Below are 16,019 nucleotides of genomic sequence, written 5' to 3'. Positions count from 1 at the left end.
TTTAATAATTGGGGAAAATTAAAATAATTGTTTTGACCATGGAATACTATGCAGCCATAAGAAGGGATGAGATCATGTCCTTTGCAGGGACGTGGATGGAGCTGGAAGCCATTATCTTCAGCAAACTAACATAGGAACAAAAGACTAAACACTGCATGTTGTCACTTATAAGTAGGAGCAGACCAATGAGAACACATGGACATATTTGGTGGGAAACAACACACACTGGGGCCTGTCAGTGGTGGGTAGGAGGGGAGAACATCAGGAAGAATAGCTAATGGATGCTGGGCTTAATATCTAGGTAATAGTTTGACCTGTGCAGCAAACCACCATGGCTCACATTTATCTATATGACAAACCTGCACATCCTGCACATGTACCTCGGGACTTAAAAGTTGAGGAAGAAAAAAATAAAATAATTGGTTTTGAATACATACAGCCTCAGATTGCCCTTAGTGATGACCTCCCTTTGTCAGGGTTGCAGTGTGGTGAGTGGGCACACCCTCTCCCTCCAGCTGGCCCTGAGCTGCTCAGAGGGAGACCAGGTAGGCATACCCAAGGCTGGCTGTCAGCAATTTTTGGATGGTTTCTAGCTAGGCTGCCCCATGGAAATGTTCCAAATATTTTTTCATCAGTTGGCTCCCTCAAAGAGTGAGATCAACATTTCCAACATGGCGGTCTAAATAATATAAGCTCTATTTTCTTGATTTAGGGAGAAAAAGTGAAAGGGTGTCCATGGACATTAGGGCAGTCTCCTGTTTCCTAGCCTTGGAGGTAGAGTTAATAGATAGAAGCATGATCTGCAAATTCCCTGGTAAGATGTGCTTCACAGTGCTACGGATCTAATTAGTCTGACTAAGAGGGACATTTAGCTAAAATCACTAACCCTTCCACACAACAAACGGTTGGCTGACCAGAAACCAGCACCCAAGAACCAAGATAACTCCTTGCATTGCCTCAGCTCATGAGCTATATGCGTGATTAGAAAAATAAGTTACTCACCACAAAAATCACAGAGCAAGAGACAGAAAAGAAGAGGAAGGTTTTCTACTCCCTGCAACTATATATGAATAGATAAAGGAGAAGCTAGGGTCAAAACGTTGTCAGTGTGACAAAAGCTGAGTTTCTGCTTGGGATGGAAGATCAGGAAATGATTTTTGCAGTTTATTAATAATTTAATCATAGTCTTTGCAGCTACCATCATGAATGAGTAATATCCTTTCTCACAGACACAGGTGTCAAGTCAAAGAGAAATGGATAAGCAGACACCATGGGCGTCACGGGCCTCTGCCTTAGGGATCTCTGCATAAGACAGCACCAGCATAATTTTCAGCAATAGGCTGGCTGGACATGTCTTCGTGATGCTGCTGCAGGAGAGTGAATGTTCCTGAATCCAGGTGCAATGGCAAAGCACAAATTTCCTTGGCATTTCCCATTTTCCCCACAGCGGCCTCTTCCTCATTTATGTATCTCCTCTTTCATCTTCTCTCCTCCCCTTCAAACACATTCCTCCAACCCTAGATTGCATTGCTGTATTTCCTGCTAAGCCGTGGCTAGATAACAGGTTAACTAATAAAAGTATTCGGTGTCCACAGCTCCCCTGCAGAGGCATTCAGTAATAATGAGAGGATTCTTTGTGGAGGGAAAAGAGACACTTCTTTTTTCCCATTATGAAAGGTAGCTGTTAATATTTTAGCATAATTCCTTTCAGTCTTTATTCTGTGTATAATTTTTGTTTGGACTTTTGAGTATAGTTGAGATAACACTGTATGTATGATTACAGAGCCTACTATATTTTCATGTAACAAGCATTTCTCCAAATCATTATAGACTCATAGGAAGGATCTTTTTTTTAAGGTACATGTAATATTCCACTCAGCTGATGGGCCATAATTTACTGAACTCTTTCCCTATTGTCATAATTCCTCTTAAGGGAGGAATTGTTCTAAACTTAGAAAAATGCTTTTAAGTCCTAAAAGTAACAATAATTGCTCTATTATTATATAATAGTAATAATAATTGAATACTCACTACATGCCAGATATTCTAAACATTCTCTATTAACTCATTTAATCCTCATAGCAAATGTTAAAACAAAAGTACTATTAATTTTGCTATCATGTGGTAGATAACAGTTTGCAAACCTGTAAAATGAAGGCATGTTCCAGAGAACAAAGGGAGATTTCCAGTTTTATAGCAAAAGTTCCTGCCCACATACCCAATCAAATCTGTTTATGCAAATGAAAGTTTCAAACTTGCATAGTTTTCATTGGTTGGCACAGCTGAGTTCTGATTGGTCAATACAACTGATCCTTGATTGGTTGATATAGCTGAGCCCTGATTAGTTGGCTCTGGTGAGCTCTGAAGTCCCCAAGTTAAGCAGAGGTGAGATTTTTCTGGAAACTCAGAGTATGGCCATTTGGCTTTATTTTTAAATTTAGGCCTACTTAGCCACCTGGGCTCCATCTTGAAGGACTGGCTTAGCCACCCAGGATCCATCTAGAAGGACGTTTTTAGGTTCACATTTGTTCACAGTATAGAAATGGCAAGGAACTTGCTGAAGCTCCCAGCTAGGAAGTAGGAGAGTATAGCTTTTGAATCCATGCACTTTGGCTCCAGCACTTGCATACTGTAGTACAGGATGGATGATAAGATGCAAGGGTCCAAGTGTGAGCTGGAGCCACAAATTCAAGTTCAAGAACAAGAGCAGAACTGCTCAGCATGAGACAAGGAGAGAAAATCTGTTATTGAAATGCAGAGGGTGGGAGGGGAGGTGGAAAATGAAGGAAAAGAGAGAAGAATCAAGTGATGATGGGGAAGAGACCAAGAGAAGAACTTGCCAGTGGTGGGAAGCCAAAAATAGGACTTTAGAGAAAATCTGTCTAAAGCAGATTTTTAACAATAGCTTTATTGAGGTATAATTGACATAAACTATATTTGAAGTATACAATAAGTTGAAACTATCACCACAATCAAGATAGTAAAAATGTCCATCACCCCAAAGTTTCTTTGTGTTCCTTGTAAGCTCCCAATCCAATCCCTGCCTACCCAGGCAACCACATCTTCTTTCTGTCATTATAAATTGATTTGCATTTTCTGGAATCGTATATCTATATATGGAATCATATACTATATACTCCCTTTCTGCCTGGTATATTTCACTCTGTAGTTATTTTGAGATTCATTTATGTTTTAGTATGTATAGTTTATTCCTTTTAATGCTGAGAAGTATTTCATTATATGAATATGTCAAAAATCTGTGTATCTGTTCACCTGTTGATGGATATTTGGGTTGTTTCTCGTTTGGCGCTATTACAATAAAGCTGCTCCGAACATTCTTGTTCAAGTCTTTGTATGAACATCTGTTTTCATTCCACTAGGAACAGAATTACTGAGTTATATTTTTTGTTGAACTCTTTAAGAAACTGTTTTCAAAAGCGGTCATTCCAGCAACATATAAGAATTCCAATTCTTCAGTATCCTCACCAATACTTGATACTGTAAATCTTTTTATTGTTAAATATTCTAAAGATGTGTAGTAGCATCTCATTTTGATTTTAATTTGCATTTTCCTAACGATAAATGATGTTGGGCATGTTTTCATGTGCTTATTTACCATCCATATCTCTTTCTTGATGAAGTGTCCATTAAAATATTTTCCCCATTTTTCTTATTGAGCTAAGTTTTATTAAGTTTGGGAGTTATTTATATATTTTGATATAAATCCTTTATCAGATATGTGATATGCAAATGTTTTTTCCAGCCTGTGGCTTGACTTTCCATTCCATTAACAGTGTCTTTCAAAAAGCAGAAGCTCTTAATTTTGATAAAGTCCAATTTATCAATTTTTTTCTTTTATGGATTATGCTTTTGATGTCATAGCTAAAAAATCTTCACCTAATGCAAGGTCACGAAGATATTCTCCTATATTTTATTCCAGAAGTTTTATACTTATAGACTTTACATTTAGATCTATGATCAATTTTGAGTTCATTTTTGCACATGGAGCAAGTATGGATCAAAGATGATGTTTCACCATCAGATAACAATCATTCCAGCATTGTTTGTTGAAAAACTATCTTCCTTACACTGAATTGTCTTTGTAATTTTGCCAAAATAAATTGACCATATATGTGTGGCCAGTAGAACTCTCTGTTCTGTTCTACTTATCCGTATATCTATCTTTACACCAGTATCACACTGTCTTGATTATAGATTTGTAAAATCTTCAACAAAGATAGTGTAAGTCCTCAAACTTCATTCTTCCCTTCAAATTTGTTTTGGTTGTTCTAATTCCTTTGCATTTCCCTACCCATGCCAATTTCTACCAAAAAAAAAAAAATGTGTTAGAATTTTCATTCAGAGTATGTTAAATCCATAAATTAATTTCAGGGAAAATTGGCATCTTAACAGTATTGCGTCTTCCATCCCACAAAATTGGTATATCTTTCCATAAAAGGGATCTTTTAACGTTATCTGGCATGTGCTGATTTCAGTAGCAGTCATCCGCAAAGTTATAAAGTAATAAATGTGTGCTTGTAAACGTTTTTTAGTTGTGTGTTTGTTTAAATACTATTGAAAGGGTTGCTGTTTGCTGATGATATGATTGTATACCTAAAAAGTCCTAAAGACTTCTCTAAAAAGCTCCTAGAACTGATAAAATAATTCAGCAAAGTTTCCAGATACAAAATTAATGTACACAAATAAGCAGTTCTCCTATACACCAACAGCGACCAAGCTGAGAATCAAATCAAAAACTCAACCTCTTTTGCAACAGCTGCAAAAAAATAAGATAAAATACTTAAGAATATACCTAACCAAGGAGGTGAAAACTACAACGAAAACTACAAAACGCTGCTGAAAGAAATCACAGACAACACAAAAAAATGGAAACACATCCCATGCTCGTGGATGGGTAGAATCAATATTGTGAAGATAACCATACTGCCAAAAGCAATCTACAAATACAATTCAATTCCCATGAAAATACCACCAGCATTCTTCACAGAACTAAAAAAGAAAAAAAAATCCTAAAATCCACATGAAACCAAAAAAGACCCCACACAGCCAAAGCAAGGCTAAGCAAAAAGAACAAATCTGGAGGCATCACATTACCTGATTTCAAACTATACTATAAGGCCATAGTCACCAAAACAGCATGGTACTGGTATAAAAATAGGCACATAGACCAATGAAACAGAATAGAGAACCCAGAAATAAACCCAAATACTTACAGTCAACTGATCTTTGACAAAGCAAACAAAAAACATAAAGTGGGGAAAGAACACCCTATATAACAAATGGTGCTAGGATAATTGGCAAACCACATGTACGAGAATAAAACTGGATCCTCATCTCTCACCTTATACAAAACTCAACTCAAGATGGATCAGGGACTTAAATCTTAGACCCAAAACTATAAAAATTCTAGAAGATAATATTGGAAAGGGCCAACTTTCATGATTTGAGCATCATGGTAAGGACCAAAGCCACCTGTGTAGAGCCAAAAGCAGAGGGCTCATGGGAAGGCAAGTCCCTAAGAATTAGTAGAAATTTGGCAGTGGACCTCTATGGGCAGTAAAACTGATGGTTTAGGAGAGACACTATCTAAATCTCAGGGGCCAGAAGGTGACAGCTGAGTCATAGACTGATAGCCCCTTCCCGGAAAGAGAAATCCCCATTAGCCATGCCACTATGGATCTGTCCCCAGAGTGATAAAAGCACAACAATAGCACTTCAGAAAATCTGCCCACCCCTACTCCACATGATATGAGGCTCTAGAGCACTGGATTGCAACTCGTTGTCCTAGCAACTGATGATACACATGCATTCAACCACCTTATAATCATAAGCAGGTTTGGAAGGTTGCAGATGATGTGTTAGGGAGTCTCTCTCTTTTCCCTTCTTTTTCTCTTTCTACTTTTTCTCTTTCTTTTTATCCTTCTCTCTTTCCTTTTTATCTTTCTCTCTTCTGCTTTTCTCTCTTCCTCTTTCTTTCCCCCTCTCACTTTCACTCTCTCTTTCTTTCTTTTTAAATTTAAGTCCTCTTTTGATAAATATAAAAATCTTACATCTCCCTAACCATCCTCCTTCTGAGATTCTGGTATGTCCTTGAATGGTGTGTGTCTCAGCCGGGCGTGGTGGCTCACGCCGGTAATCCCAACACTTTGGGAGGCGGAGGTGAGTGGATCACCTGAGGTCGGGAGTTTGAGACCAGTTTGGCCAACATGGCGAAACCCCATCTCTACTAAAAATACAAAAATTAGCTGGGCATTGTGGCAGGCACCTGTAATCCCAGTTACTTGGAAGACTGAGGCAGGAGAATCGTTTGAACCTGGGAGGTGGAGGTTGCAGTAAGCTGAGATTGTGCCACTGCACTCCAGCCTGGGCAACAGCAAAACTCTGTCTCAAAAAAAAAAAAAAAAGAGAGGTGTGTGTCTCTCACCTCATTTCTCCCTTGTCATTTCACACTAAGCTGATGCACCAGGTGGATAGTTCGCCTAGCTCTACTTGCTTCCCAAGATGTAGAAAAAACTGTTCACTTCTGAGGGTTGCTAAATTTTTCCCTGTTTGTCCTTTTTTTTTTTACATGGCCAGACTCAATCCACAATCTGTGGATCAGCCAGGGTAAGGGTTGGAATTGTTCATAGGACAAGGATCTCTTTTATTTTTCAGTAGCTTCCTTGCTGAGAAACTTTCAGTAGCTACTACCTTTCTTATGTCCATTAGGAACTGAGCAACAGGGTAACAAAATGCATCCTCCAGCTGGGACTTGGACTCTACCTCGACAAAGGAATAAAATGAGTGTATCAACTACAACCAGCAAACGAGAACTATCTTAGTTTAGTGTCATAGGCCTTGCTTCTAGGAATGACCCTGGTTGTTTGCAAAAGCATTCTTCTTGCCCACAGCCCTGTGAAGAATAACTTCCTTGAGGACTAACGTGCCATTGTTCTCTGACAGTCCTCCTGCCTGGCTTTAACCTGTTCAACATTTTCATCAGTGAGTTGCTGGAAAACACAGAAAATCATGGAATTATGATAGCCAATATGGCAAAGAGGATCAGTACTTACCAAGTATTTCATGTTTTCCAACCTGTACTTCCCAGCTTCCCCTGAAGTTAGGTTGGGGTCATGTGACTGATTCTGGCCAAGGGACTATGAGCCAGGCACTTCCTCCATCTTATTCTTCTCTGCAGCAGAGACCTTGGGAGCCCTGTGTTCCAGATGGCTCTATCAGAGAGAGGAAGGCAGCAGGACCCCTACTGGAATTCACATAAATGAGAAATAAACCTTTGTGTATTAAGCCATCAAGGCTTAGGGTTTTGTCGGTTAGGGCAGCTAACACTAATTACGATAATGAGTATAGCCAAACTTCACTGCAGCTGAGAAGCAGTCTCTTGGCACAATGCCAAGTCAGGCTGCGTAGTGCTTTCAGCCATCAAGCACTGTTAGCTAAAATGGAAGGAGCTGATGGGGATGCCTTTTTGCCTTAGATTCTTCCAAACTAGCAGTGAAATTCAGCTCAGTCACCACTCAGAGAACAATGAGCAAGGGTAGTGAGAGCAGCCTTTGTGTCATGATATAAATGGTGTCTTGAAACAGAAACTTCAGCAACCCCTGTAAACAAGAACTCTATCCCCTACTTGTTTACTATACTTTGGATTGCAGACTGGAGGAATAGAAACTTCTGCCTTCCCTTCGGTGGAACCCAGCTAAGCAGGCTTCACTTCCAGAGGTATACGAGGTTCCCATTCATGCCAAGAGGTGACATCAAAACTTCTGCAACAGGAGAAAGCAGTGAAGTACTTGCCTCTTGTTACTGCCAATCTGCAGCTTGTTATCATGGAGGAGGGAGAAGCCCTCCTCAGCTGGAAGACTGGAGGTGGTTTTCATGATTCACTGGTTACATAATACTGTCACCCTTGGAAATCATACTGTAATAGGAATACTGGCAGCTCTACCTTCCCCACCAGCACCACCACCAATAGATAAATAGATAAAGTGCTCTCTCTGGCTCCAAGCTTACCTTAGTTTTGCCTTGAAGCAATCACAAAGAATGCATCAGATGATTGCATCAGGGCTAGAGTCTTCCTCAAGAGGAACAGATATTATCTACAGGAAGAATTAGGAAGCTGCAACTTAACCATATTTCCTCTTAGACAAGGATTGCTCTTTTTTTGGAGTGGTGCTGAACCCATCTATTTGGAGCTAACTGCTTACATAGCAAAGTGAGCTCTGGGGGAAGGAAGAAAGGGACTTTTAAACAGCACAATAGACTCAAAATGGCAGAGACATGCACGTCGAAAAGGAGGAGAAATACTCAGGACAGTTTTCTGCTCACCATAGAGCTCAGGCATTTTAGAATTTTTTCAGATTTGAGGTGCAAAGAACAAAAGACAAGTTAGCCAAAATGACAGCCTGATGTGACAGGACCAAGGAACAATTTTGTCAAAATGGACTTTTCTTTTTGCCATTTTGCCCGTGCAGCAGCTAAAGCTCATTGGTGTTACTTAAAAGAGACCAGTTCCAAGGAGTCCTCGGTGCCTCCAGACAGTCCCCTGAAAAGTACCCTAGTTTCTCCAAAGCCCTTGTAGCGTGCACTGTGTGTACAGTTTTAGGTCTGGATACAGGTTTCCACTGGGAGAGCCTGGCTGGGCAGTGGCCTCAAACAGTTGTATCAGGCATCCTTTTTCCAGGTTTCTCCGCAGGAGGCCAAGGCCGCAGAGATCACTCTCTGCACCGCTCTCAGTCGGCCTTCTCAGCAGGATGCCTGGCTGTCATGCCTCCTCTAGCTCCAGCGTCCCCTGTAGCCTGAAGGGGATCAGCTCATCCGTGGGCTGAGAAGGGTGATTCTGAAATTGGACCACAGGCACGGTGTTCAACTGTGTGCCTCGTCCAGAACCAAGTTTGTTTACTTAGAATTCCAGACATGGTGAAGCCAACAAACATTATAAGGTATATTGACAGATGAAGTGATGTTCTATCTGGGGTTGATGTGAAAATAACCAGGGTACTGGGGATAGGCAAGGGTGAGGGGTAGGTAGAGGTTGTAAAGTGATCACTAGCTGACACTTATTGAAGCTGTGTGATGAGTGCATGAGGTAATATCCTCATAGGATGGTTGTGTGGATCACAGGCAAATGGATGTGCCTCAGTAAACAGTAGCTATTATCCCCACTTTACACTTGATGAGGTGAGATTCAGAGAGGCTAAGTACTTCCCTGAGCTCCCAATCCAGACCATACCTATCTCATTCCGAAGTCTATGCACTTGGCCCCTTAGCTATTTTGTACATACCCAGTTCCTGGCAGAGTGTGTGCCACACAGGCCACAGCTAATCACTTACTAGGTGCCAGCCACGGTATTAAGCACCTTGTGTGGATTACCATATTTATCGCAACAGCCCTAGGATCAGGTACCATCAGTACAGCCTCTTACAGACGAGGAGGCTGGGGTAGTAGGGGATTTGCACGTTTTGCCCTAGGAAAAATTCAGTCGGGGTGGGACAAGGATTGGAGACCTGGTCCTCTGACTCTACAATCTGCCCTCCTAACCATGGTAGTGGGTTAATGCTCTCTCTGGGTTAGACTGTGTGCAGAGCCACTTCAAGGGGAAGGCAGGTTGTGGAGATGGCCCTGGGTGATCTCTGGGCTGTCTTGGAAATTACCAACAAGAACTGAGTTGTTTAGAAACAATCAACAATTATCTCCTTCTTGATACCTTTCTTACCATCAGGACTAAGACAACTTCCCCTGGTCCCCACCATTGTCCAGTCTCTATGTGTCTGTTTCCTCTGCTCTATTCCAGGTTTCCATGCTGTTCCCCCATTTGGCTCCTTTTTTCCCTTTCAAGGTTGTATTTGCCTAATTCTTCCTCACTAAGAGCCCTGAGTGGGCCGAAGCCTGGTTATAAAGTCAAATATCTCAGTGATTCATCCAACTATTATTAGAGTGACAGACACTGAGCAAGGTGCTAGGATTGCAGAGATTAAAGACTGGCTCGCAGTCTAGTGCCACAGACAGAAGTTAATTCACAAATATCTATTGAGCACCTACCATGGGCCAGGGCCTCTTGAAGCCTGGGACACAACTTAGTCCAGGCAGAGTCCCCCTTCCCAGCGCTTTCATTCAAATTGAGGAGTATGGGGGTAGATATCCTATGAAAAATATAAAGCAGAAAATGATATTGCAGAAGGTAAACCAATAATTGTAATAAACTTAAGTGCTGTTCTTTTGTTAGAAGCAAGAGCAGGTGTTCCAGAAACACAAGGAAACAATGCCTGTGCTGAGTCCTAAGACATGGGGAAGCCTGTTGAAGATGGCAGACAGCCACTGGGCAGTGTGCATAGCAAGGAGTCAAGCCCTGGAGTTGTGTGACAGGGCAGCACAAACCAGTGTGTGTCTGGAGCTAACAGTGGAATCTGCAGCAAGATCACAGAAAGCCCTGTCTGCAGGTGAAAGGCGCCTGGATTCTACTGTTGGTCTGTTTCCTAAACTTGCCTGACATGAACCACCAGGATACTTGTTAAAAGCTGTTCCCCTAATCCCAGCACTTTGGGAGCCCGAGGCGGGAGGATCACGAGGTCAGGAGATCAAGACCGTCCTGGCTAACACGGTGAAACCCCGTCTCTACTAAAAAATACAAAAAAAAAGTATCCGGGCTTGGTGGCGGGCCCCTGTAGTCCCAGCTACTCGGGAGGCTGAGGCAGGAGAATGGCGTGAACCCGGGAGGCGGAGCTTGCAGTGAGCCGAGATCACGCCACTGCACTCCAGCTTGGGGGACAGAGCAAGACTCCGTCTCAAAAAAAAAAAAAAAAAAAGAAAAGAAAAGAAAAAAGCTGTTCTCCAAGTTCTATACCAGATCTACGGAATCAGAATCTTCAGAAAAGAGGCTTTGAATCAGTACTTTTAACAAGCCCTCAGATGGTTCTTATGATCAGGCAAGTTTGGAAACAGCCTGGGAGTAATGCCGGCCATGGAAATTAATTCTGGAGCAGTTCTGAACGGTGAGTGTCTTGACCCCTGGAGGCCCCTCTCCCCTTACAGAACTCCACGTCCCTAAACCTCCATAAGCACCCGCATGGTGAGTAGAGGGTGCTGTGCTGACCTGGCCAGCAGACTTCAAGACCTCTTGACGTAGTACGGCTGAGGTAACCTTTGCCACCAGAAGCATTTTTGCAAATCAGTGTATTTCCACAGGTAGAAATCTAATAACAGACATAGAAAAAAAATGGAATATATTCTGTTGCTCTTTTTTACTGTTTTTTCTTTTTATCAGATGATTAGGGCTGTGTTTGCAAGGTGCGCTAGCTACAGACTGACTGAACATTGCAATGCTCAGGACAGAGGAAAGCAAGAGGGTACACCTGGGAGGAGACATTAACGTGGTGAATGGAAATGCTTATGGGTCAGAAAATCACAGTTGTAGCCATTTGGCATAGTGTTCTAGAGCATGCCTTGATGAAGAGATGAATAGAATCTCAATAGAATCTCCTTCTTCTAGCATCTTTATGAGTACTGGCAAAGCTTCCTTATAGAGAGCGTGATGAGTGATTTGACAATACAGATTCTATACCTGCTGTGTAAACGGGCTAGGGATTAGAGTTCATAATGCCCAGTTAGTGTTGCTAAAGCTTCCTATGATGGAAAAATGCTCTCTATTTTGGGCGCCTTGGCTCTGGACAGTTCAGAAAGTATTAGTGAAAAATTCTATTGCAATTCTTGGTTAATACAAAGAAAAAGTTGGGGGAAGGAGGAGAGAAAAGAGAAAGGAGAAAGAGAGACAATGCCAAAAAATGAAAACTCATTTTAGCTCTTCTATTAAAGCCAGATGTATTTTAGGCCCTGTTTCTAGGCAACTGCATAATGATAATATTCTTGAATCCTTTTTTTAAAGACTCACAACTGTCAGAGTCAGTAAAGGTCAGAAGGTAATTATAAAGTAATAAGAATGACATCCAAGAGGCAGAAGTGCTCTAGCATCACTGGAGAAGCATTGACATTTCATATTTTGCATCCATTTTCGGAAACTCTAGGAACCTCCTTGGGGCACTTCATCATGCCCCTTTGACAAGATCACTGACCCAATCAAACCTGAAGAGGACACTGGCATTTAACCTGTTCTATCATAACACCTCTCAGATCATCACTGGGGATTGATGAAGTTCCCACGGTGTGCATCACCCTCTGCTAGCAATTAGGAAAGGTGTGTACCAAACAGCTAAGACAATGTCGAAGCAATGAAGAACTTTATAACTGGAAATTGCCTTGGAGAGCAGACCAATAGTCTCAATATACAGATAAGGAAACTGAATCCAGAGACAGGAGAAGGGGAAAGGAGGGAAGAAACAAAAATCTATTAAGTGCAATGGGTGTGCCTACTCTGAGTTCACTGAAGATGAAGCAGATCTTCTAACCAGTGTTCACTTTGCTATTGTGTGTGTGGCCTTGGAACAAAGAAGGAAACTGACATTTACTGAGTTCCTCAAGTACTTTGCTACTCTCTTTATTTACATTATCGTTTGATTTTCAGAATTGCACAGGGTTTATAGGCATCATTCCTATTTTACAGAGGTCAAAGCTAGGCCTTAGAGAGGTTAGGTCTTCCTGGCTCCCCATGTTTCTGCGTATTTGATCTTGGAGAAGGTCTGTGTTAAGTCCTCACTTGCAAAACGATGATAAAACCATGTATCTTGCAGGGTACTTTACAAAATTAAATGAGGTCATTTGTGTGAATACCTAGCACAATGCTGGACATATGGTAAGTCAGAGCACTGAACTGCTTTCATCAAAACCTTCCAGTAGCTTCTATCCCGTGGAAGTAAAAGCTGAGCCCTTGCCCTGGCCTACAGGGCCTGCACCATCTGCAAACTCCCCTTGCCTGCTCATTCACCTTCCTGACCACCCTTCCTGCTGCTCCCCTGCCCTCCCAGGCCATCTCCCGGAACATGCCTTCCTGTGGCATCCACCTCAGAGACCACCCTATTCAAAATCTGTAGCTCCTTGTTCCCCACCCTCAACACCTGTATCCTTTTTCTCTGCTTTACATTCTCCATAGCACTTATGAGTACCTAAGGCACTGTCTATTGTTATTCATTTTCTATTCCCCCACACGCTGAAGAGGAAGCTGCAAAGGCAGGAATTCATTTGTTTTGTCCTTGCTGAATCCTCAGCACCTAGCAGATGCTTGAGAAATGTTTGTTAAGTGAATAAATGGATATTCTCTTCCTTCCTCCCACCTTTCCTCCCTTGGTCACAGATGGTATTGGATCAGATGTCTCTGCCCTTCCAAAGTATGACAAAAAAAAAAAGAGAAAAACTTGAACTGTCGGTAAATACAAAACACAGTTAACCAGCTTCCAGACAAAGGGCATGTCCAAATCAGGGACAAATAATGTTGTATAGGCCTCTTTACCCACACTATAACTCCTTCCTGAGTTTGAGGTGTCCAGACTCTATGTTTCCTTTTTTTAAAAGTGTTCACGTGGCTTGTCCCTGCAGCATGAAGGCACCCTTTCTCTGCTTTCCAATATTTTGGTATTGACTGACTACTGGGTGTCAGACTCCATGCTCTGTGCCGGATGGTACACAGGATGTGCTTACAGCTTACTGGCAAAGACAATCACCCACCACCAGGCTCAATATACTATAACATGGCAAAGGCTAAGATGGAACTATATCCTGTGGGCCGGGGGGGGCGGTCCCAAAAAGCGGGGAGACATTTAATCCCAGCTGAAAGTTCAGAGAATACTTCCCAGAGACATCTTGAAAGATAACTGAGAGTTAGCTAGACTAAGACACAGCAGGAAGGAGCTCCAGTCAGAGCTCAGCCTAAGCAAATGCAGAGTTATGAAACAGCATGATGTATTCAGGGAACACAAAGAGGTTTGTGTTATCAGAACGTAAGCTATAGGGCTCGGCATCTCTTATATGCTATACGAAGAGGCTTGGACTTGTGGAATTGATCTAATTTGTTTTCAGATTGATCATCCTAATGGAAGATGGTTTTAATCCAGGCTTATTATTTAGAAGGCCAATTAAAGCAAGACTCAGGGAGATTATTTAAAATGCTTTTGAGGGAGAGAGAATTCCCTAACGACTTAAGCTTAGATGACACACCTGGCCCTTTCCACATGATGACAGGAGGGGACACAGACCCTTCAGAAACATGTGTAGCCTAGAGGCCCCCTTAGAATCAGGCATATAACCTAGAGAGAGACTAGGTGGTCTGTTCTAGTCCATGGTCAACCTACAGGGTTCACTCCAGGTCTGGCCAGCCTCCTAAGACCAGAGAATCCCTTAGGAGGTAAATAATCAATTTCGAGGTTCCTTGAAATTCAAACTCACCCAAAACACCTGTTGACATTTCAGTGCCCACTGAGTACAAAGAAAGTCCTAATAATTAGGAATCAAGACTGGGCACAGTGGCTCACACCTGTAATCCCAATGCTATGCAAGGCTGAGGCCGGAAAGTCAATTGAGCCCAGGAGTTTGAGACCAGCCTGAGCAACACAGTGAGACCCCATCTCCACAAGAAATACAAAAATTAGCTGGGCATGGTGGCACGTCTGTAGCCCCACCTACTCAAGAGGCTGAGGTAGAAGGATCCTTTGAGCCCAGGAGGTCAAGGCTGCAGTGAGCCATGATTGCATCACTGCATTCCAGCCTCGGCAACTCAGCAAGACTTTGTCTCTAATTTAAAAAAATAAAATAAAACAAATACAAATTTTAAAAATTAAGACTCAACTAACCCCCTCCCAAGGGATCCTCTAGACCAGAGGTTGCAGCCCATTGTATCTGTCATGGATGTTTTATTCCTCCCATGTAATATTAAAAACAAACTAAAACTACTTAAAATCCTTGCGAACATAAAAAAATCAGATTTCACCTCAAAATTTAGGTTCCGGTGGCCGGGAGTGGTGGCTCACACCTGTAATCCCAGCACTTAGGGAGGCCGAGGTGGGTGGATCACGAAGTCAGGAGACTGAGACCATCCTGGCTAACACGGTGAAACCCCGGCTCTACTAAAAATACAAAAAATTATCCGGGCATGGTGGCAGGCACCCATAGTACCAGCTACTCAGGATACTGAGGCAGGAGAATGGTGTGAACCATGGAGGCGGCGCTTGCAGTGAGCTGACATTGCGCCACTGCACTCCAGCCTGGGCGACAGAGCGAGACTCCATCTCAAAAAAAAAAAAATTTAGATTCTGGCTTCTCTTTCTAAAATTCTGAAAATAGTGTCCTGCCCTGCTATTTGGAAATAGCAAGCTAGAGTGAAACAGCAGCTCCTGTCCCCTCCGGTCCTCCTTCCTCTCAAGGGGACATAATCTCATTTGCCAGTCCCTCATGGCCTTTACAGGTGACCTGATCTTCAGAGACTGACCCTAAACATTCTTGGATGTCTCCTCCTCATTCAAATCATAGTCCCCAATATCCAGTCTGGGTTTTTCTGGTGACCAAACTGATCATTTCTTTCAAGATTAAGGAGTCCTACCAATAAGCTCTCCCCTAACTATCCGGGGCCAGTTATTTGGCTAGGCATGGAAGACACCTTGGAAAAGGAGAGCAGCATAGGCACTACCCGAAGGAGAGGACAGAGAAAAGCGTAGACTCAGGTAAGGAGAGAGGGTAGGCAGAGCACCCCAGAGAATTAGTGCAGAAGGTAAAGCAGCTGGATAGAATATATAAAAAAAGACATGAATGAGGAGGGCATGACTTTCCTGGCATAGGGGAGGAGCTAGAATGGAATTAATATTTTGGCAGGAAGTATGAGTGGGACAGGGAGAGATTCCTTTCCTTTTCAAGCCTCATGGGCAAATGTTTGAAAGAAAAACATTAATGGCTATGCACTTCTAAGTTTCATTACTAACTAGAACTTAACTTACTTGAGAGTTTTGAATGAGGTGTTAAGTACAAAGTATGTTAACTTGGGCAGGGGTGAGATTTTTCCAGTTCAAAATTAATGCCCCTACAAAAGAAAGAAGAGTAATGGAATATTTCACCCAGATGGTTTGGC

The sequence above is a fragment of the Symphalangus syndactylus genome, chromosome 3 (genome assembly GCF_028878055.3).
Source record: "Symphalangus syndactylus isolate Jambi chromosome 3, NHGRI_mSymSyn1-v2.1_pri, whole genome shotgun sequence".
NCBI classification, from domain to species: Eukaryota; Metazoa; Chordata; class Mammalia; order Primates; family Hylobatidae; genus Symphalangus; species Symphalangus syndactylus.
This window is presented reverse-complemented; position numbering follows the sequence as displayed.